We start from the raw sequence: 19,752 nt of genomic DNA, 5'->3' as shown, positions 1-19,752 counted from the left end.
CTGTCACAGGTATACTGTCGAAAATATACTTACCTCACTGGCCTACTGTTATAAGTAGCCCAACAAGTCTGACTCTCATGTCTACGACCATATCACGTTGAAAACACCGGTTCTCGTCCGATCACCGAAGTTAAGCAACGTCGAGCGTGGTTAGTACGTGGATGGGTGACCGCCTCGGAATACCACGTGTTGTAGACTTTTGGGTTTTTTCGTAATTTTTGTCATTATTCTTCCAGTATCACTACACGGCGGGACGGCTAAAGAACTGGCCAAAGGTCAAAGGTCAAAGTAAGATAACGTTAGCGTGTTCTTTTTTTCATATTTCGCCGTCTGACTTTTACTCGAGACTCCGTAATTGGCATGGCCTACACGGATGCGAGCCGAACATGAGGCGATAACTGACAACGAGCTGAATAATATGCTGATCAGATCATTAAAAATTTAAAGACGTAACATCATAACATTTTTGGCAATAGTGTCAATTGTTGGTCATTAATTGTTTTCTGCTTGCAACATCTTTGTTTTGTCTACAGACTCAAGAACGACTAGGCATCCAATTATATCCAAAACCAAACACATGGTGAAGAACTCGGCAAACTCTATCCAACTCGGGCGAGACAACGTCACTCTGGTTTCTCTTCAATCCCACGCATAAATCTTTCGCCTTTTACTAAAGATTTCCGTGGAGAGGAACACTCTAATGAGTCTATAGACATTTTTTATAGCCCTGCCAACGGCAGGGTAGTTAATACCAAAGAAAGACCGATCCACCCAATCTCATACTTGAAAGTGATACACTAGTAATAGCCCCCACCCCCTGACACACGCGCACACACGCGAGCAACCAAGACGATCGGCACCAACCGCGCACCAAGCACAATTGTCTCAGACCTCGCATTTCAGGTGTATGGTCTCTCGAACAATAGTCTCTAGGGAAGAGCGGGGAACAAATGTCACAATAATTCCACCAGGTCTGACAAGGACAATCAAGTCGCATAGGTGGCACTACACAGTGGGGACAGGGTCCGTTTTGTCCCCCCAGAGAAATTTAGTTCTTAAGACGCAGGGCATTTCCATGTTCATATATGGGTCCAACCGGTTCCAAATACTATTTACTTTGACGCCCTGATCTTAGTTCCCATGTGTAGGGGGATCTTTGGCGATTTTATGAGCTTAGAATCTGTGCCATGTGAAGCGCGTCTCAATCCCCAGTTTGGCCTCAATATGTAACATACCTTCCATCTGCCACGCGAGATTGGGCGTAGTTGTGCGAGTGTCAACTATGATCGTCTCAATTCTAGGCCATATAGCGAAAAACTTATTTCACCGAGTTCAGCCAAGACTCCGGTGTAAATTAAACGTTCACAGTTAGCTCGAGATGTTTAGTTGCAAAGCAAATACACAGATGTCACTACTGACCATGATCCAGAATGTCGGTTGGCTTGAAAACTGCACGATTCCGAGACTCCCAATTGGTAACCAGTGCTACAGAAGGCCCACTACTGTTAAAACGGTTTGATAGTATACTGTCACAGGTATACTGTCGAAAATATACTTACCTCACTGGCCTACTGTTATAAGTAGCTCAACAAGTCTGCCTCTCATGTCTACGACCATATCACGTTGAAAACACCGGTTCTCGTCCGATCACCGAAGTTAAGCAACGTCGAGCGTGGTTAGTACGTGGATGGGTGACCGCCTCGGAATACCACGTGTTGTAGACTTTTGGGTTTTTTCGTAATTTTTGTCATTATTCTTCCAGTATCACTACACGGCGGGACGGCTATAGAACTGGCCAAAGGTCAAAGGTCAAAGTAAGATAACGTTAGCGTGTTCTTTTTTCATATTTCGCCGTCTGACTTTTACTCGAGACTCCGTAATTGGCATGGCCTACACGGATGCGAGCCGAACATGAGGCGATAACTGACAACGAGCTGAATAATATGCTGATCAGATCATTAAAAATTTAAAGACGTAACATCATAACGTTTTTGGCAATAGTGTCAATTGTTGGTCATTAATTGTTTTCTGCTTGCAACATCTTTGTTTTGTCTACAGACTCAAGAACGACTAGGCATCCAATTATATCCAAAACCAAACACATGGTGAAGAACTCGGCAAACTCTATCCAACTCGGGCGAGACAACGTCACTCTGGTTTCTCTTCAATCCCACGCATAAATCTTTCGCCTTTTACTAAAGATTTCCGTGGAGAGGAACACTCTAATGAGTCTATAGACATTTTTTATAGCCCTGCCAACGGCAGGGTAGTTAATACCAAAGAAAGACCGATCCACCCAATCTCATACTTGAAAGTGATACACTAGTAATAGCCCCCACCCCCTGACACACGCGCACACACGCGAGCAACCAAGACGATCGGCACCAACCGCGCACCAAGCACAATTGTCTCAGACCTCGCATTTCAGGTGTATGGTCTCTCGAACAATAGTCTCTAGGGAAGAGCGGGGAACAAATGTCACAATAATTCCACCAGGTCTGACAAGGACAATCAAGTCGCATAGGTGGCACTACACAGTGGGGACAGGGTCCGTTTTGTCCCCCCAGAGAAATTTAGTTCTTAAGACGCAGGGCGTTTCCATGTTCATATATGGGTCCAACCGGTTCCAAATACTATTTACTTTGACGCCCTGATCTTAGTTCCCATGTGTAGGGGGATCTTTGGCGATTTTATGAGCTTAGAATCTGTGCCATGTGAAGCGCGTCTCAATCCCCAGTTTGGCCTCAATATGTAACATACCTTCCATCTGCCACGCGAGATTGGGCGTAGTTGTGCGAGTGTCAACTATGATCGTCTCAATTCTAGGCCATATAGCGAAAAACTTATTTCACCGAGTTCAGCCAAGACTCCGGTGTAAATTAAACGTTCACAGTTAGCTCGAGATGTTTAGTTGCAAAGCAAATACACAGATGTCACTACTGACCATGATCCAGAATGTCGGTTGGCTTGAAAACTGCACGATTCCGAGACTCCCAATTGGTAACCAGTGCTACAGAAGGCCCACTACTGTTAAAACGGTTTGATAGTATACTGTCACAGGTATACTGTCGAAAATATACTTACCTCACTGGCCTACTGTTATAAGTAGCCCAACAAGTCTGACTCTCATGTCTACGACCATATCACGTTGAAAACACCGGTTCTCGTCCGATCACCGAAGTTAAGCAACGTCGAGCGTGGTTAGTACGTGGATGGGTGACCGCCTCGGAATACCACGTGTTGTAGACTTTTGGGTTTTTTCGTAATTTTTGTCATTATTCTTCCAGTATCACTACACGGCGGGACGGCTAAAGAACTGGCCAAAGGTCAAAGGTCAAAGTAAGATAACGTTAGCGTGTTCTTTTTTTCATATTTCGCCGTCTGACTTTTACTCGAGACTCCGTAATTGGCATGGCCTACACGGATGCGAGCCGAACATGAGGCGATAACTGACAACGAGCTGAATAATATGCTGATCAGATCATTAAAAATTTAAAGACGTAACATCATAACATTTTTGGCAATAGTGTCAATTGTTGGTCATTAATTGTTTTCTGCTTGCAACATCTTTGTTTTGTCTACAGACTCAAGAACGACTAGGCATCCAATTATATCCAAAACCAAACACATGGTGAAGAACTCGGCAAACTCTATCCAACTCGGGCGAGACAACGTCACTCTGGTTTCTCTTCAATCCCACGCATAAATCTTTCGCCTTTTACTAAAGATTTCCGTGGAGAGGAACACTCTAATGAGTCTATAGACATTTTTTATAGCCCTGCCAACGGCAGGGTAGTTAATACCAAAGAAAGACCGATCCACCCAATCTCATACTTGAAAGTGATACACTAGTAATAGCCCCCACCCCCTGACACACGCGCACACACGCGAGCAACCAAGACGATCGGCACCAACCGCGCACCAAGCACAATTGTCTCAGACCTCGCATTTCAGGTGTATGGTCTCTCGAACAATAGTCTCTAGGGAAGAGCGGGGAACAAATGTCACAATAATTCCACCAGGTCTGACAAGGACAATCAAGTCGCATAGGTGGCACTACACAGTGGGGACAGGGTCCGTTTTGTCCCCCCAGAGAAATTTAGTTCTTAAGACGCAGGGCATTTCCATGTTCATATATGGGTCCAACCGGTTCCAAATACTATTTACTTTGACGCCCTGATCTTAGTTCCCATGTGTAGGGGGATCTTTGGCGATTTTATGAGCTTAGAATCTGTGCCATGTGAAGCGCGTCTCAATCCCCAGTTTGGCCTCAATATGTAACATACCTTCCATCTGCCACGCGAGATTGGGCGTAGTTGTGCGAGTGTCAACTATGATCGTCTCAATTCTAGGCCATATAGCGAAAAACTTATTTCACCGAGTTCAGCCAAGACTCCGGTGTAAATTAAACGTTCACAGTTAGCTCGAGATGTTTAGTTGCAAAGCAAATACACAGATGTCACTACTGACCATGATCCAGAATGTCGGTTGGCTTGAAAACTGCACGATTCCGAGACTCCCAATTGGTAACCAGTGCTACAGAAGGCCCACTACTGTTAAAACGGTTTGATAGTATACTGTCACAGGTATACTGTCGAAAATATACTTACCTCACTGGCCTACTGTTATAAGTAGCTCAACAAGTCTGCCTCTCATGTCTACGACCATATCACGTTGAAAACACCGGTTCTCGTCCGATCACCGAAGTTAAGCAACGTCGAGCGTGGTTAGTACGTGGATGGGTGACCGCCTCGGAATACCACGTGTTGTAGACTTTTGGGTTTTTTCGTAATTTTTGTCATTATTCTTCCAGTATCACTACACGGCGGGACGGCTATAGAACTGGCCAAAGGTCAAAGGTCAAAGTAAGATAACGTTAGCGTGTTCTTTTTTCATATTTCGCCGTCTGACTTTTACTCGAGACTCCGTAATTGGCATGGCCTACACGGATGCGAGCCGAACATGAGGCGATAACTGACAACGAGCTGAATAATATGCTGATCAGATCATTAAAAATTTAAAGACGTAACATCATAACGTTTTTGGCAATAGTGTCAATTGTTGGTCATTAATTGTTTTCTGCTTGCAACATCTTTGTTTTGTCTACAGACTCAAGAACGACTAGGCATCCAATTATATCCAAAACCAAACACATGGTGAAGAACTCGGCAAACTCTATCCAACTCGGGCGAGACAACGTCACTCTGGTTTCTCTTCAATCCCACGCATAAATCTTTCGCCTTTTACTAAAGATTTCCGTGGAGAGGAACACTCTAATGAGTCTATAGACATTTTTTATAGCCCTGCCAACGGCAGGGTAGTTAATACCAAAGAAAGACCGATCCACCCAATCTCATACTTGAAAGTGATACACTAGTAATAGCCCCCACCCCCTGACACACGCGCACACACGCGAGCAACCAAGACGATCGGCACCAACCGCGCACCAAGCACAATTGTCTCAGACCTCGCATTTCAGGTGTATGGTCTCTCGAACAATAGTCTCTAGGGAAGAGCGGGGAACAAATGTCACAATAATTCCACCAGGTCTGACAAGGACAATCAAGTCGCATAGGTGGCACTACACAGTGGGGACAGGGTCCGTTTTGTCCCCCCAGAGAAATTTAGTTCTTAAGACGCAGGGCGTTTCCATGTTCATATATGGGTCCAACCGGTTCCAAATACTATTTACTTTGACGCCCTGATCTTAGTTCCCATGTGTAGGGGGATCTTTGGCGATTTTATGAGCTTAGAATCTGTGCCATGTGAAGCGCGTCTCAATCCCCAGTTTGGCCTCAATATGTAACATACCTTCCATCTGCCACGCGAGATTGGGCGTAGTTGTGCGAGTGTCAACTATGATCGTCTCAATTCTAGGCCATATAGCGAAAAACTTATTTCACCGAGTTCAGCCAAGACTCCGGTGTAAATTAAACGTTCACAGTTAGCTCGAGATGTTTAGTTGCAAAGCAAATACACAGATGTCACTACTGACCATGATCCAGAATGTCGGTTGGCTTGAAAACTGCACTATTCCGAGACTCCCAATTGGTAACCAGTGCTACAGAAGGCCCACTACTGTTAAAACGGTTTGATAGTATACTGTCACAGGTATACTGTCGAAAATATACTTACCTCACTGGCCTACTGTTATAAGTAGCCCAACAAGTCTGACTCTCATGTCTACGACCATATCACGTTGAAAACACCGGTTCTCGTCCGATCACCGAAGTTAAGCAACGTCGAGCGTGGTTAGTACGTGGATGGGTGACCGCCTCGGAATACCACGTGTTGTAGACTTTTGGGTTTTTTCGTAATTTTTGTCATTATTCTTCCAGTATCACTACACGGCGGGACGGCTAAAGAACTGGCCAAAGGTCAAAGGTCAAAGTAAGATAACGTTAGCGTGTTCTTTTTTTCATATTTCGCCGTCTGACTTTTACTCGAGACTCCGTAATTGGCATGGCCTACACGGATGCGAGCCGAACATGAGGCGATAACTGACAACGAGCTGAATAATATGCTGATCAGATCATTAAAAATTTAAAGGCGTAACATCATAACATTTTTGGCAATAGTGTCAATTGTTGGTCATTAATTGTTTTCTGCTTGCAACATCTTTGTTTTGTCTACAGACTCAAGAACGACTAGGCATCCAATTATATCCAAAACCAAACACATGGTGAAGAACTCGGCAAACTCTATCCAACTCGGGCGAGACAACGTCACTCTGGTTTCTCTTCAATCCCACGCATAAATCTTTCGCCTTTTACTAAAGATTTCCGTGGAGAGGAACACTCTAATGAGTCTATAGACATTTTTTATAGCCCTGCCAACGGCAGGGTAGTTAATACCAAAGAAAGACCGATCCACCCAATCTCATACTTGAAAGTGATACACTAGTAATAGCCCCCACCCCCTGACACACGCGCACACACGCGAGCAACCAAGACGATCGGCACCAACCGCGCACCAAGCACAATTGTCTCAGACCTCGCATTTCAGGTGTATGGTCTCTCGAACAATAGTCTCTAGGGAAGAGCGGGGAACAAATGTCACAATAATTCCACCAGGTCTGACAAGGACAATCAAGTCGCATAGGTGGCACTACACAGTGGGGACAGGGTCCGTTTTGTCCCCCCAGAGAAATTTAGTTCTTAAGACGCAGGGCATTTCCATGTTCATATATGGGTCCAACCGGTTCCAAATACTATTTACTTTGACGCCCTGATCTTAGTTCCCATGTGTAGGGGGATCTTTGGCGATTTTATGAGCTTAGAATCTGTGCCATGTGAAGCGCGTCTCAATCCCCAGTTTGGCCTCAATATGTAACATACCTTCCATCTGCCACGCGAGATTGGGCGTAGTTGTGCGAGTGTCAACTATGATCGTCACAATTCTCGGCCATATAGTGAAAAACTTATTTCACCGAGTTCAGCCATGACTCCGGTGTAAATTAAACGTTCACAGTTAGCTCGAGATGTTTAGTTGCAAAGCAAATACACAGATGTCACTACTGACCATGATCCAGAATGTCGGTTGGCTTGAAAACTGCACGATTCCGAGACACCCAATTGGTAACCAGTGCTACAGAAGGCCCACTACTGTTAAAACGGTTTGATAGTATACTGTCACAGGTATACTGTCGAAAATATACTTACCTCACTGGCCTACTGTTATAAGTAGCCCAACAAGTCTGACTCTCATGTCTACGACCATATCACGTTGAAAACACCGGTTCTCGTCCGATCACCGAAGTTAAGCAACGTCGAGCGTGGTTAGTACGTGGATGGGTGACCGCCTCGGAATACCACGTGTTGTAGACTTTTGGGTTTTTTCGTAATTTTTGTCATTATTCTTCCAGTATCACTACACGGCGGGACGGCTATAGAACTGGCCAAAGGTCAAAGGTCAAAGAAAGATAACGTTAGCGTGTTCTTTTTTTCATATTTCGCCGTCTGACTTTTACTCGAGACTCCGTAATTGGCATGGCCTACACGGATGCGAGCCGAACATGAGGCGATAACTGACAACGAGCTGAATAATATGCTGATCAGATCATTAAAAATTTAAAGACGTAACATCATAAAGTTTTTGGCAATAGTGTCAATTGTTGGTCATTAATTGTTTTCTGCTTGCAACATCTTTGTTTTGTCTACAGACTCAAGAACGACTAGGCATCCAATTATATCCAAAACCAAACACATGGTGAAGAACTCGGCAAACTCTATCCAACTCGGGCGAGACAACGTCACTCTGGTTTCTCTTCAATCCCACGCATAAATCTTTCGCCTTTTACTAAAGATTTCCGTGGAGAGGAACACTCTAATGAGTCTATAGACATTTTTTATAGCCCTGCCAACGGCAGGGTAGTTAATACCAAAGAAAGACCGATCCACCCAATCTCATACTTGAAAGTGATACACTAGTAATAGCCCCCACCCCCTGACACACGCGCACACACGCGAGCAACCAAGACGATCGGCACCAACCGCGCACCAAGCACAATTGTCTCAGACCTCGCATTTCAGGTGTATGGTCTCTCGAACAATAGTCTCTAGGGAAGAGCGGGGAACAAATGTCACAATAATTCCACCAGGTCTGACAAGGACAATCAAGTCGCATAGGTGGCACTACACAGTGGGGACAGGGTCCGTTTTGTCCCCCCAGAGAAATTTAGTTCTTAAGACGCAGGGCGTTTCCATGTTCATATATGGGTCCAACCGGTTCCAAATACTATTTACTTTGACGCCCTGATCTTAGTTCCCATGTGTAGGGGGATCTTTGGCGATTTTATGAGCTTAGAATCTGTGCCATGTGAAGCGCGTCTCAATCCCCAGTTTGGCCTCAATATGTAACATACCTTCCATCTGCCACGCGAGATTGGGCGTAGTTGTGCGAGTGTCAACTATGATCGTCTCAATTCTAGGCCATATAGCGAAAAACTTATTTCACCGAGTTCAGCCAAGACTCCGGTGTAAATTAAACGTTCACAGTTAGCTCGAGATGTTTAGTTGCAAAGCAAATACACAGATGTCACTACTGACCATGATCCAGAATGTCGGTTGGCTTGAAAACTGCACGATTCCGAGACTCCCAATTGGTAACCAGTGCTACAGAAGGCCCACTACTGTTAAAACGGTTTGATAGTATACTGTCACAGGTATACTGTCGAAAATATACTTACCTCACTGGCCTACTGTTATAAGTAGCCCAACAAGTCTGACTCTCATGTCTACGACCATATCACGTTGAAAACACCGGTTCTCGTCCGATCACCGAAGTTAAGCAACGTCGAGCGTGGTTAGTACGTGGATGGGTGACCGCCTCGGAATACCACGTGTTGTAGACTTTTGGGTTTTTTCGTAATTTTTGTCATTATTCTTCCAGTATCACTACACGGCGGGACGGCTAAAGAACTGGCCAAAGGTCAAAGGTCAAAGTAAGATAACGTTAGCGTGTTCTTTTTTTCATATTTCGCCGTCTGACTTTTACTCGAGACTCCGTAATTGGCATGGCCTACACGGATGCGAGCCGAACATGAGGCGATAACTGACAACGAGCTGAATAATATGCTGATCAGATCATTAAAAATTTAAAGACGTAACATCATAACATTTTTGGCAATAGTGTCAATTGTTGGTCATTAATTGTTTTCTGCTTGCAACATCTTTGTTTTGTCTACAGACTCAAGAACGACTAGGCATCCAATTATATCCAAAACCAAACACATGGTGAAGAACTCGGCAAACTCTATCCAACTCGGGCGAGACAACGTCACTCTGGTTTCTCTTCAATCCCACGCATAAATCTTTCGCCTTTTACTAAAGATTTCCGTGGAGAGGAACACTCTAATGAGTCTATAGACATTTTTTATAGCCCTGCCAACGGCAGGGTAGTTAATACCAAAGAAAGACCGATCCACCCAATCTCATACTTGAAAGTGATACACTAGTAATAGCCCCCACCCCCTGACACACGCGCACACACGCGAGCAACCAAGACGATCGGCACCAACCGCGCACCAAGCACAATTGTCTCAGACCTCGCATTTCAGGTGTATGGTCTCTCGAACAATAGTCTCTAGGGAAGAGCGGGGAACAAATGTCACAATAATTCCACCAGGTCTGACAAGGACAATCAAGTCGCATAGGTGGCACTACACAGTGGGGACAGGGTCCGTTTTGTCCCCCCAGAGAAATTTAGTTCTTAAGACGCAGGGCATTTCCATGTTCATATATGGGTCCAACCGGTTCCAAATACTATTTACTTTGACGCCCTGATCTTAGTTCCCATGTGTAGGGGGATCTTTGGCGATTTTATGAGCTTAGAATCTGTGCCATGTGAAGCGCGTCTCAATCCCCAGTTTGGCCTCAATATGTAACATACCTTCCATCTGCCACGCGAGATTGGGCGTAGTTGTGCGAGTGTCAACTATGATCGTCTCAATTCTAGGCCATATAGCGAAAAACTTATTTCACCGAGTTCAGCCAAGACTCCGGTGTAAATTAAACGTTCACAGTTAGCTCGAGATGTTTAGTTGCAAAGCAAATACACAGATGTCACTACTGACCATGATCCAGAATGTCGGTTGGCTTGAAAACTGCACGATTCCGAGACTCCCAATTGGTAACCAGTGCTACAGAAGGCCCACTACTGTTAAAACGGTTTGATAGTATACTGTCACAGGTATACTGTCGAAAATATACTTACCTCACTGGCCTACTGTTATAAGTAGCTCAACAAGTCTGCCTCTCATGTCTACGACCATATCACGTTGAAAACACCGGTTCTCGTCCGATCACCGAAGTTAAGCAACGTCGAGCGTGGTTAGTACGTGGATGGGTGACCGCCTCGGAATACCACGTGTTGTAGACTTTTGGGTTTTTTCGTAATTTTTGTCATTATTCTTCCAGTATCACTACACGGCGGGACGGCTATAGAACTGGCCAAAGGTCAAAGGTCAAAGTAAGATAACGTTAGCGTGTTCTTTTTTCATATTTCGCCGTCTGACTTTTACTCGAGACTCCGTAATTGGCATGGCCTACACGGATGCGAGCCGAACATGAGGCGATAACTGACAACGAGCTGAATAATATGCTGATCAGATCATTAAAAATTTAAAGACGTAACATCATAACGTTTTTGGCAATAGTGTCAATTGTTGGTCATTAATTGTTTTCTGCTTGCAACATCTTTGTTTTGTCTACAGACTCAAGAACGACTAGGCATCCAATTATATCCAAAACCAAACACATGGTGAAGAACTCGGCAAACTCTATCCAACTCGGGCGAGACAACGTCACTCTGGTTTCTCTTCAATCCCACGCATAAATCTTTCGCCTTTTACTAAAGATTTCCGTGGAGAGGAACACTCTAATGAGTCTATAGACATTTTTTATAGCCCTGCCAACGGCAGGGTAGTTAATACCAAAGAAAGACCGATCCACCCAATCTCATACTTGAAAGTGATACACTAGTAATAGCCCCCACCCCCTGACACACGCGCACACACGCGAGCAACCAAGACGATCGGCACCAACCGCGCACCAAGCACAATTGTCTCAGACCTCGCATTTCAGGTGTATGGTCTCTCGAACAATAGTCTCTAGGGAAGAGCGGGGAACAAATGTCACAATAATTCCACCAGGTCTGACAAGGACAATCAAGTCGCATAGGTGGCACTACACAGTGGGGACAGGGTCCGTTTTGTCCCCCCAGAGAAATTTAGTTCTTAAGACGCAGGGCGTTTCCATGTTCATATATGGGTCCAACCGGTTCCAAATACTATTTACTTTGACGCCCTGATCTTAGTTCCCATGTGTAGGGGGATCTTTGGCGATTTTATGAGCTTAGAATCTGTGCCATGTGAAGCGCGTCTCAATCCCCAGTTTGGCCTCAATATGTAACATACCTTCCATCTGCCACGCGAGATTGGGCGTAGTTGTGCGAGTGTCAACTATGATCGTCTCAATTCTAGGCCATATAGCGAAAAACTTATTTCACCGAGTTCAGCCAAGACTCCGGTGTAAATTAAACGTTCACAGTTAGCTCGAGATGTTTAGTTGCAAAGCAAATACACAGATGTCACTACTGACCATGATCCAGAATGTCGGTTGGCTTGAAAACTGCACTATTCCGAGACTCCCAATTGGTAACCAGTGCTACAGAAGGCCCACTACTGTTAAAACGGTTTGATAGTATACTGTCACAGGTATACTGTCGAAAATATACTTACCTCACTGGCCTACTGTTATAAGTAGCCCAACAAGTCTGACTCTCATGTCTACGACCATATCACGTTGAAAACACCGGTTCTCGTCCGATCACCGAAGTTAAGCAACGTCGAGCGTGGTTAGTACGTGGATGGGTGACCGCCTCGGAATACCACGTGTTGTAGACTTTTGGGTTTTTTCGTAATTTTTGTCATTATTCTTCCAGTATCACTACACGGCGGGACGGCTAAAGAACTGGCCAAAGGTCAAAGGTCAAAGTAAGATAACGTTAGCGTGTTCTTTTTTTCATATTTCGCCGTCTGACTTTTACTCGAGACTCCGTAATTGGCATGGCCTACACGGATGCGAGCCGAACATGAGGCGATAACTGACAACGAGCTGAATAATATGCTGATCAGATCATTAAAAATTTAAAGACGTAACATCATAACATTTTTGGCAATAGTGTCAATTGTTGGTCATTAATTGTTTTCTGCTTGCAACATCTTTGTTTTGTCTACAGACTCAAGAACGACTAGGCATCCAATTATATCCAAAACCAAACACATGGTGAAGAACTCGGCAAACTCTATCCAACTCGGGCGAGACAACGTCACTCTGGTTTCTCTTCAATCCCACGCATAAATCTTTCGCCTTTTACTAAAGATTTCCGTGGAGAGGAACACTCTAATGAGTCTATAGACATTTTTTATAGCCCTGCCAACGGCAGGGTAGTTAATACCAAAGAAAGACCGATCCACCCAATCTCATACTTGAAAGTGATACACTAGTAATAGCCCCCACCCCCTGACACACGCGCACACACGCGAGCAACCAAGACGATCGGCACCAACCGCGCACCAAGCACAATTGTCTCAGACCTCGCATTTCAGGTGTATGGTCTCTCGAACAATAGTCTCTAGGGAAGAGCGGGGAACAAATTTCACAATTATTCCACCAGGTCTGACAAGGACAATCAAGTCGCATAGGTGGCACTACACAGTGGGGACAGGGTCCGTTTTGTCCCCCCAGAGAAATTTAGTTCTTAAGACGCAGGGCATTTCCATGTTCATATATGGGTCCAACCGGTTCCAAATACTATTTACTTTGACGCCCTGATCTTAGTTCCCATGTGTAGGGGGATCTTTGGCGATTTTATGAGCTTAGAATCTGTGCCATGTGAAGCGCGTCTCAATCCCCAGTTTGGCCTCAATATGTAACATACCTTCCATCTGCCACGCGAGATTGGGCGTAGTTGTGCGAGTGTCAACTATGATCGTCTCAATTCTAGGCCATATAGCGAAAAACTTATTTCACCGAGTTCAGCCAAGACTCCGGTGTAAATTAAACGTTCACAGTTAGCTCGAGATGTTTAGTTGCAAAGCAAATACACAGATGTCACTACTGACCATGATCCAGAATGTCGGTTGGCTTGAAAACTGCACGATTCCGAGACTCCCAATTGGTAACCAGTGCTACAGAAGGCCCACTACTGTTAAAACGGTTTGATAGTATACTGTCACAGGTATACTGTCGAAAATATACTTACCTCACTGGCCTACTGTTATAAGTAGCTCAACAAGTCTGCCTCTCATGTCTACGACCATATCACGTTGAAAACACCGGTTCTCGTCCGATCACCGAAGTTAAGCAACGTCGAGCGTGGTTAGTACGTGGATGGGTGACCGCCTCGGAATACCACGTGTTGTAGACTTTTGGGTTTTTTCGTAATTTTTGTCATTATTCTTCCAGTATCACTACACGGCGGGACGGCTATAGAACTGGCCAAAGGTCAAAGGTCAAAGTAAGATAACGTTAGCGTGTTCTTTTTTCATATTTCGCCGTCTGACTTTTACTCGAGACTCCGTAATTGGCATGGCCTACACGGATGCGAGCCGAACATGAGGCGATAACTGACAACGAGCTGAATAATATGCTGATCAGATCATTAAAAATTTAAAGACGTAACATCATAACGTTTTTGGCAATAGTGTCAATTGTTGGTCATTAATTGTTTTCTGCTTGCAACATCTTTGTTTTGTCTACAGACTCAAGAACGACTAGGCATCCAATTATATCCAAAACCAAACACATGGTGAAGAACTCGGCAAACTCTATCCAACTCGGGCGAGACAACGTCACTCTGGTTTCTCTTATGTAACATACCTTCCATCTGCCACGCGAGATTGGGCGTAGTTGTGCGAGTGTCAACTATGATCGTCTCAATTCTAGGCCATATAGCGAAAAACTTATTTCACCGAGTTCAGCCAAGACTCCAGTGTGAATTAAACGTTCACAGTTAGCTCGAGATGTTTAGTTGCAAAGCAAATACACAGATGTCACTACTGACCATGATCCAGAATGTCGGTTGGCTTGAAAACTGCACTATTCCGAGACTCCCAATTGGTAACCAGTGCTACAGAAGGCCCACTACTGTTAAAACGGTTTGATAGTATACTGTCACAGGTATACTGTCGAAAATATACTTACCTCACTGGCCTACTGTTATAAGTAGCCCAACAAGTCTGACTCTCATGTCTACGACCATATCACGTTGAAAACACCGGTTCTCGTCCGATCACCGAAGTTAAGCAACGTCGAGCGTGGTTAGTACGTGGATGGGTGACCGCCTCGGAATACCACGTGTTGTAGACTTTTGGGTTTTTTCGTAATTTTTGTCATTATTCTTCCAGTATCACTACACGGCGGGACGGCTAAAGAACTGGCCAAAGGTCAAAGGTCAAAGTAAGATAACGTTAGCGTGTTCTTTTTTTCATATTTCGCCGTCTGACTTTTACTCGAGACTCCGTAATTGGCATGGCCTACACGGATGCGAGCCGAACATGAGGCGATAACTGACAACGAGCTGAATAATATGCTGATCAGATCATTAAAAATTTAAAGACGTAACATCATAACATTTTTGGCAATTGTGTCAATTGTTGGTCATTAATTGTTTTCTGCTTGCAACATCTTTGTTTTGTCTACAGACTCAAGAACGACTAGGCATCCAATTATATCCAAAACCAAACACATGGTGAAGAACTCGGCAAACTCTATCCAACTCGGGCGAGACAACGTCACTCTGGTTTCTCTTCAATCCCACGCATAAATCTTTCGCCTTTTACTAAAGATTTCCGTGGAGAGGAACACTCTAATGAGTCTATAGACATTTTTTATAGCCCTGCCAACGGCAGGGTAGTTAATACCAAAGAAAGACCGATCCACCCAATCTCATACTTGAAAGTGATACACTAGTAATAGCCCCCACCCCCTGACACACGCGCACACACGCGAGCAACCAAGACGATCGGCACCAACCGCGCACCAAGCACAATTGTCTCAGACCTCGCATTTCAGGTGTATGGTCTCTCGAACAATAGTCTCTAGGGAAGAGCGGGGAACAAATGTCACAATAATTCCACCAGGTCTGACAAGGACAATCAAGTCGCATAGGTGGCACTACACAGTGGGGACAGGGTCCGTTTTGTCCCCCCAGAGAAATTTAGTTCTTAAGACGCAGGGCATTTCCATGTTCATATATGGGTCCAACCGGTTCCAAATACTATTTACTTTGACGCCCTGATCTTAGTTCCCATGTGTAGGGGGATCTTTGGCGATTTTATGAGCTTAGAATCTGTGCCATGTGAAGCGCGTCTCAATCCCCAGTTTGGCCTCAATATGTAACATACCTTCCATCTGCCACGCGAGATTGGGCGTAGTTGTGCGAGTGTCAACTATGATCGTCTCAATTCTAGGCCATATAGCGAAAAACTTATTTCACCGAGTTCAGCCAAGACTCCGGTGTAAATTAAACGTTCACAGTTAGCTCGAGATGTTTAGTTGCAAAGCAAATACACAGATGTCACTACTGACCATGATCCAGAATGTCGGTTGGCTTGAAAACTGCACGATTCCGAGACTCCCAATTGGTAACCAGTGCTACAGAAGGCCCACTACTGTTAAAACGGTTTGATAGTATACTGTCACAGGTATACTGTCGAAAATATACTTACCTCACTGGCCTACTGTTATAAGTAGCTCAACAAGTCTGCCTCTCATGTCTACGACCATATCACGTTGAAAACACCGGTTCTCGTCCGATCACCGAAGTTAAGCAACGTCGAGCGTGGTTAGTACGTGGATGGGTGACCGCCTCGGAATACCACGTGTTGTAGACTTTTGGGTTTTTTCGTAATTTTTGTCATTATTCTTCCAGTATCACTACACGGCGGGACGGCTATAGAACTGGCCAAAGGTCAAAGGTCAAAGTAAGATAACGTTAGCGTGTTCTTTTTTCATATTTCGCCGTCTGACTTTTACTCGAGACTCCGTAATTGGCATGGCCTACACGGATGCGAGCCGAACATGAGGCGATAACTGACAACGAGCTGAATAATATGCTGATCAGATCATTAAAAATTTAAAGACGTAACATCATAACGTTTTTGGCAATAGTGTCAATTGTTGGTCATTAATTGTTTTCTGCTTGCAACATCTTTGTTTTGTCTACAGACTCAAGAACGACTAGGCATCCAATTATATCCAAAACCAAACACATGGTGAAGAACTCGGCAAACTCTATCCAACTCGGGCGAGACAACGTCACTCTGGTTTCTCTTATGTAACATACCTTCCATCTGCCACGCGAGATTGGGCGTAGTTGTGCGAGTGTCAACTATGATCGTCTCAATTCTAGGCCATATAGCGAAAAACTTATTTCACCGAGTTCAGCCAAGACTCCAGTGTGAATTAAACGTTCACAGTTAGCTCGAGATGTTTAGTTGCAAAGCAAATACACAGATGTCACTACTGACCATGATCCAGAATGTCGGTTGGCTTGAAAACTGCACTATTCCGAGACTCCCAATTGGTAACCAGTGCTACAGAAGGCCCACTACTGTTAAAACGGTTTGATAGTATACTGTCACAGGTATACTGTCGAAAATATACTTACCTCACTGGCCTACTGTTATAAGTAGCCCAACAAGTCTGACTCTCATGTCTACGACCATATCACGTTGAAAACACCGGTTCTCGTCCGATCACCGAAGTTAAGCAACGTCGAGCGTGGTTAGTACGTGGATGGGTGACCGCCTCGGAATACCACGTGTTGTAGACTTTTGGGTTTTTTCGTAATTTTTGTCATTATTCTTCCAGTATCACTACACGGCGGGACGGCTAAAGAACTGGCCAAAGGTCAAAGGTCAAAGTAAGATAACGTTAGCGTGTTCTTTTTTTCATATTTCGCCGTCTGACTTTTACTCGAGACTCCGTAATTGGCATGGCCTACACGGATGCGAGCCGAACATGAGGCGATAACTGACAACGAGCTGAATAATATGCTGATCAGATCATTAAAAATTTAAAGACGTAACATCATAACATTTTTGGCAATTGTGTCAATTGTTGGTCATTAATTGTTTTCTGCTTGCAACATCTTTGTTTTGTCTACAGACTCAAGAACGACTAGGCATCCAATTATATCCAAAACCAAACACATGGTGAAGAACTCGGCAAACTCTATCCAACTCGGGCGAGACAACGTCACTCTGGTTTCTCTTCAATCCCACGCATAAATCTTTCGCCTTTTACTAAAGATTTCCGTGGAGAGGAACACTCTAATGAGTCTATAGACATTTTTTATAGCCCTGCCAACGGCAGGGTAGTTAATACCAAAGAAAGACCGATCCACCCAATCTCATACTTGAAAGTGATACACTAGTAATAGCCCCCACCCCCTGACACACGCGCACACACGCGAGCAACCAAGACGATCGGCACCAACCGCGCACCAAGCACAATTGTCTCAGACCTCGCATTTCAGGTGTATGGTCTCTCGAACAATAGTCTCTAGGGAAGAGCGGGGAACAAATGTCACAATAATTCCACCAGGTCTGACAAGGACAATCAAGTCGCATAGGTGGCACTACACAGTGGGGACAGGGTCCGTTTTGTCCCCCCAGAGAAATTTAGTTCTTAAGACGCAGGGCATTTCCATGTTCATATATGGGTCCAACCGGTTCCAAATACTATTTACTTTGACGCCCTGATCTTAGTTCCCATGTGTAGGGGGATCTTTGGCGATTTTATGAGCTTAGAATCTGTGCCATGTGAAGCGCGTCTCAATCCCCAGTTTGGCCTCAATATGTAACATACCTTCCATCTGCCACGCGAGATTGGGCGTAGTTGTGCGAGTGTCAACTATGATCGTCTCAATTCTAGGCCATATAGCGAAAAACTTATTTCACCGAGTTCAGCCAAGACTCCGGTGTAAATTAAACGTTCACAGTTAGCTCGAGATGTTTAGTTGCAAAGCAAATACACAGATGTCACTACTGACCATGATCCAGAATGTCGGTTGGCTTGAAAACTGCACGATTCCGAGACTCCCAATTGGTAACCAGTGCTACAGAAGGCCCACTACTGTTAAAACGGTTTGATAGTATACTGTCACAGGTATACTGTCGAAAATATACTTACCTCACTGGCCTACTGTTATAAGTAGCCCAACAAGTCTGACTCTCATGTCTACGACCATATCACGTTGAAAACACCGGTTCTCGTCCGATCACCGAAGTTAAGCAACGTCGAGCGTGGTTAGTACGTGGATGGGTGACCGCCTCGGAATACCACGTGTTGTAGACTTTTGGGTTTTTTCGTAATTTTTGTCATTATTCTTCCAGTATCACTACACGGCGGGACGGCTAAAGAACTGGCCAAAGGTCAAAGGTCAAAGTAAGATAACGTTAGCGTGTTCTTTTTTTCATATTTCGCCGTCTGACTTTTACTCGAGACTCCGTAATTGGCATGGCCTACACGGATGCGAGCCGAACATGAGGCGATAACTGACAACGAGCTGAATAATATGCTGATCAGATCATTAAAAATTTAAAGACGTAACATCATAACGTTTTTGGCAATAGTGTCAATTGTTGGTCATTAATTGTTTTCTGCTTGCAACATCTTTGTTTTGTCTACAGACTCAAGAACGACTAGGCATCCAATTATATCCAAAACCAAACACATGGTGAAGAACTCGGCAAACTCTATCCAACTCGGGCGAGACAACGTCACTCTGGTTTCTCTTCAATCCCACGCATAAATCTTTCGCCTTTTACTAAAGATTTCCGTGGAGAGGAACACTCTAATGAGTCTATAGACATTTTTTATAGCCCTGCCAACGGCAGGGTAGTTAATACCAAAGAAAGACCGATCCACCCAATCTCATACTTGAAAGTGATACACTAGTAATAGCCCCCACCCCCTGACACACGCGCACACACGCGAGCAACCAAGACGATCGGCACCAACCGCGCACCAAGCACAATTGTCTCAGACCTCGCATTTCAGGTGTATGGTCTCTCGAACAATAGTCTCTAGGGAAGAGCGGGGAACAAATGTCACAATAATTCCACCAGGTCTGACAAGGACAATCAAGTCGCATAGGTGGCACTACACAGTGGGGACAGGGTCCGTTTTGTCCCCCCAGAGAAATTTAGTTCTTAAGACGCAGGGCATTTCCATGTTCATATAT

The 19,752-nt window shown here is 44.6% G+C and overlaps 26 non-coding genes across 26 annotated transcripts; all 26 read left to right on the top strand.

The window, feature by feature from the left end:
* Positions 1 to 79: 79 nt before the first annotated feature.
* Positions 80 to 198, top strand: LOC135490235 (5S ribosomal RNA). Its single transcript, XR_010447447.1, has one exon. It is a non-coding gene; the product is annotated as a 5S ribosomal RNA (ribosomal RNA).
* A 425-nt stretch (positions 199 to 623) lies between these two features.
* Positions 624 to 743, top strand: LOC135490498 (U5 spliceosomal RNA). Its single transcript, XR_010447690.1, has one exon. It is a non-coding gene; the product is annotated as a U5 spliceosomal RNA (small nuclear RNA).
* Positions 744 to 1,605: 862 nt separating this feature from the next.
* On the top strand, positions 1,606 to 1,724 carry LOC135490224 (5S ribosomal RNA). Its single transcript, XR_010447436.1, has one exon. It is a non-coding gene; the product is annotated as a 5S ribosomal RNA (ribosomal RNA).
* A 424-nt stretch (positions 1,725 to 2,148) lies between these two features.
* LOC135490497 (U5 spliceosomal RNA) lies at positions 2,149 to 2,268 on the top strand. Its single transcript, XR_010447689.1, has one exon. It is a non-coding gene; the product is annotated as a U5 spliceosomal RNA (small nuclear RNA).
* An 862-nt stretch (positions 2,269 to 3,130) lies between these two features.
* Positions 3,131 to 3,249, top strand: LOC135490213 (5S ribosomal RNA). The gene has a single exon (XR_010447425.1). It is a non-coding gene; the product is annotated as a 5S ribosomal RNA (ribosomal RNA).
* A 425-nt stretch (positions 3,250 to 3,674) lies between these two features.
* Positions 3,675 to 3,794, top strand: LOC135490496 (U5 spliceosomal RNA). The gene has a single exon (XR_010447688.1). It is a non-coding gene; the product is annotated as a U5 spliceosomal RNA (small nuclear RNA).
* An 862-nt stretch (positions 3,795 to 4,656) lies between these two features.
* On the top strand, positions 4,657 to 4,775 carry LOC135490201 (5S ribosomal RNA). Its single transcript, XR_010447413.1, has one exon. It is a non-coding gene; the product is annotated as a 5S ribosomal RNA (ribosomal RNA).
* A 424-nt stretch (positions 4,776 to 5,199) lies between these two features.
* On the top strand, positions 5,200 to 5,319 carry LOC135490495 (U5 spliceosomal RNA). The gene has a single exon (XR_010447687.1). It is a non-coding gene; the product is annotated as a U5 spliceosomal RNA (small nuclear RNA).
* An 862-nt stretch (positions 5,320 to 6,181) lies between these two features.
* LOC135490190 (5S ribosomal RNA) lies at positions 6,182 to 6,300 on the top strand. The gene has a single exon (XR_010447402.1). It is a non-coding gene; the product is annotated as a 5S ribosomal RNA (ribosomal RNA).
* Positions 6,301 to 6,725: 425 nt separating this feature from the next.
* Positions 6,726 to 6,845, top strand: LOC135490494 (U5 spliceosomal RNA). The gene has a single exon (XR_010447686.1). It is a non-coding gene; the product is annotated as a U5 spliceosomal RNA (small nuclear RNA).
* An 862-nt stretch (positions 6,846 to 7,707) lies between these two features.
* LOC135490179 (5S ribosomal RNA) lies at positions 7,708 to 7,826 on the top strand. The gene has a single exon (XR_010447391.1). It is a non-coding gene; the product is annotated as a 5S ribosomal RNA (ribosomal RNA).
* A 425-nt stretch (positions 7,827 to 8,251) lies between these two features.
* LOC135490493 (U5 spliceosomal RNA) lies at positions 8,252 to 8,371 on the top strand. The gene has a single exon (XR_010447685.1). It is a non-coding gene; the product is annotated as a U5 spliceosomal RNA (small nuclear RNA).
* Positions 8,372 to 9,233: 862 nt separating this feature from the next.
* LOC135490167 (5S ribosomal RNA) lies at positions 9,234 to 9,352 on the top strand. The gene has a single exon (XR_010447380.1). It is a non-coding gene; the product is annotated as a 5S ribosomal RNA (ribosomal RNA).
* A 425-nt stretch (positions 9,353 to 9,777) lies between these two features.
* Positions 9,778 to 9,897, top strand: LOC135490492 (U5 spliceosomal RNA). The gene has a single exon (XR_010447684.1). It is a non-coding gene; the product is annotated as a U5 spliceosomal RNA (small nuclear RNA).
* An 862-nt stretch (positions 9,898 to 10,759) lies between these two features.
* LOC135490154 (5S ribosomal RNA) lies at positions 10,760 to 10,878 on the top strand. The gene has a single exon (XR_010447368.1). It is a non-coding gene; the product is annotated as a 5S ribosomal RNA (ribosomal RNA).
* Positions 10,879 to 11,302: 424 nt separating this feature from the next.
* LOC135490491 (U5 spliceosomal RNA) lies at positions 11,303 to 11,422 on the top strand. Its single transcript, XR_010447683.1, has one exon. It is a non-coding gene; the product is annotated as a U5 spliceosomal RNA (small nuclear RNA).
* Positions 11,423 to 12,284: 862 nt separating this feature from the next.
* On the top strand, positions 12,285 to 12,403 carry LOC135490143 (5S ribosomal RNA). Its single transcript, XR_010447357.1, has one exon. It is a non-coding gene; the product is annotated as a 5S ribosomal RNA (ribosomal RNA).
* A 425-nt stretch (positions 12,404 to 12,828) lies between these two features.
* LOC135490490 (U5 spliceosomal RNA) lies at positions 12,829 to 12,948 on the top strand. Its single transcript, XR_010447682.1, has one exon. It is a non-coding gene; the product is annotated as a U5 spliceosomal RNA (small nuclear RNA).
* Positions 12,949 to 13,810: 862 nt separating this feature from the next.
* On the top strand, positions 13,811 to 13,929 carry LOC135490132 (5S ribosomal RNA). The gene has a single exon (XR_010447346.1). It is a non-coding gene; the product is annotated as a 5S ribosomal RNA (ribosomal RNA).
* Positions 13,930 to 14,751: 822 nt separating this feature from the next.
* Positions 14,752 to 14,870, top strand: LOC135490121 (5S ribosomal RNA). The gene has a single exon (XR_010447335.1). It is a non-coding gene; the product is annotated as a 5S ribosomal RNA (ribosomal RNA).
* Positions 14,871 to 15,295: 425 nt separating this feature from the next.
* On the top strand, positions 15,296 to 15,415 carry LOC135490489 (U5 spliceosomal RNA). The gene has a single exon (XR_010447681.1). It is a non-coding gene; the product is annotated as a U5 spliceosomal RNA (small nuclear RNA).
* An 862-nt stretch (positions 15,416 to 16,277) lies between these two features.
* Positions 16,278 to 16,396, top strand: LOC135490110 (5S ribosomal RNA). Its single transcript, XR_010447324.1, has one exon. It is a non-coding gene; the product is annotated as a 5S ribosomal RNA (ribosomal RNA).
* An 822-nt stretch (positions 16,397 to 17,218) lies between these two features.
* LOC135490098 (5S ribosomal RNA) lies at positions 17,219 to 17,337 on the top strand. Its single transcript, XR_010447313.1, has one exon. It is a non-coding gene; the product is annotated as a 5S ribosomal RNA (ribosomal RNA).
* A 425-nt stretch (positions 17,338 to 17,762) lies between these two features.
* LOC135490487 (U5 spliceosomal RNA) lies at positions 17,763 to 17,882 on the top strand. Its single transcript, XR_010447679.1, has one exon. It is a non-coding gene; the product is annotated as a U5 spliceosomal RNA (small nuclear RNA).
* An 862-nt stretch (positions 17,883 to 18,744) lies between these two features.
* On the top strand, positions 18,745 to 18,863 carry LOC135490087 (5S ribosomal RNA). Its single transcript, XR_010447302.1, has one exon. It is a non-coding gene; the product is annotated as a 5S ribosomal RNA (ribosomal RNA).
* Positions 18,864 to 19,288: 425 nt separating this feature from the next.
* Positions 19,289 to 19,408, top strand: LOC135490486 (U5 spliceosomal RNA). The gene has a single exon (XR_010447678.1). It is a non-coding gene; the product is annotated as a U5 spliceosomal RNA (small nuclear RNA).
* Positions 19,409 to 19,752: the final 344 nt, after the last annotated feature.

This window comes from Lineus longissimus, chromosome 6 (assembly GCF_910592395.1).
Source record: "Lineus longissimus chromosome 6, tnLinLong1.2, whole genome shotgun sequence".
NCBI classification, from domain to species: Eukaryota; Metazoa; Nemertea; class Pilidiophora; order Heteronemertea; family Lineidae; genus Lineus; species Lineus longissimus.
The sequence above is the reverse complement of the archived record's forward strand: the minus strand, read 5'-3'. Positions and strand labels throughout refer to the sequence as shown.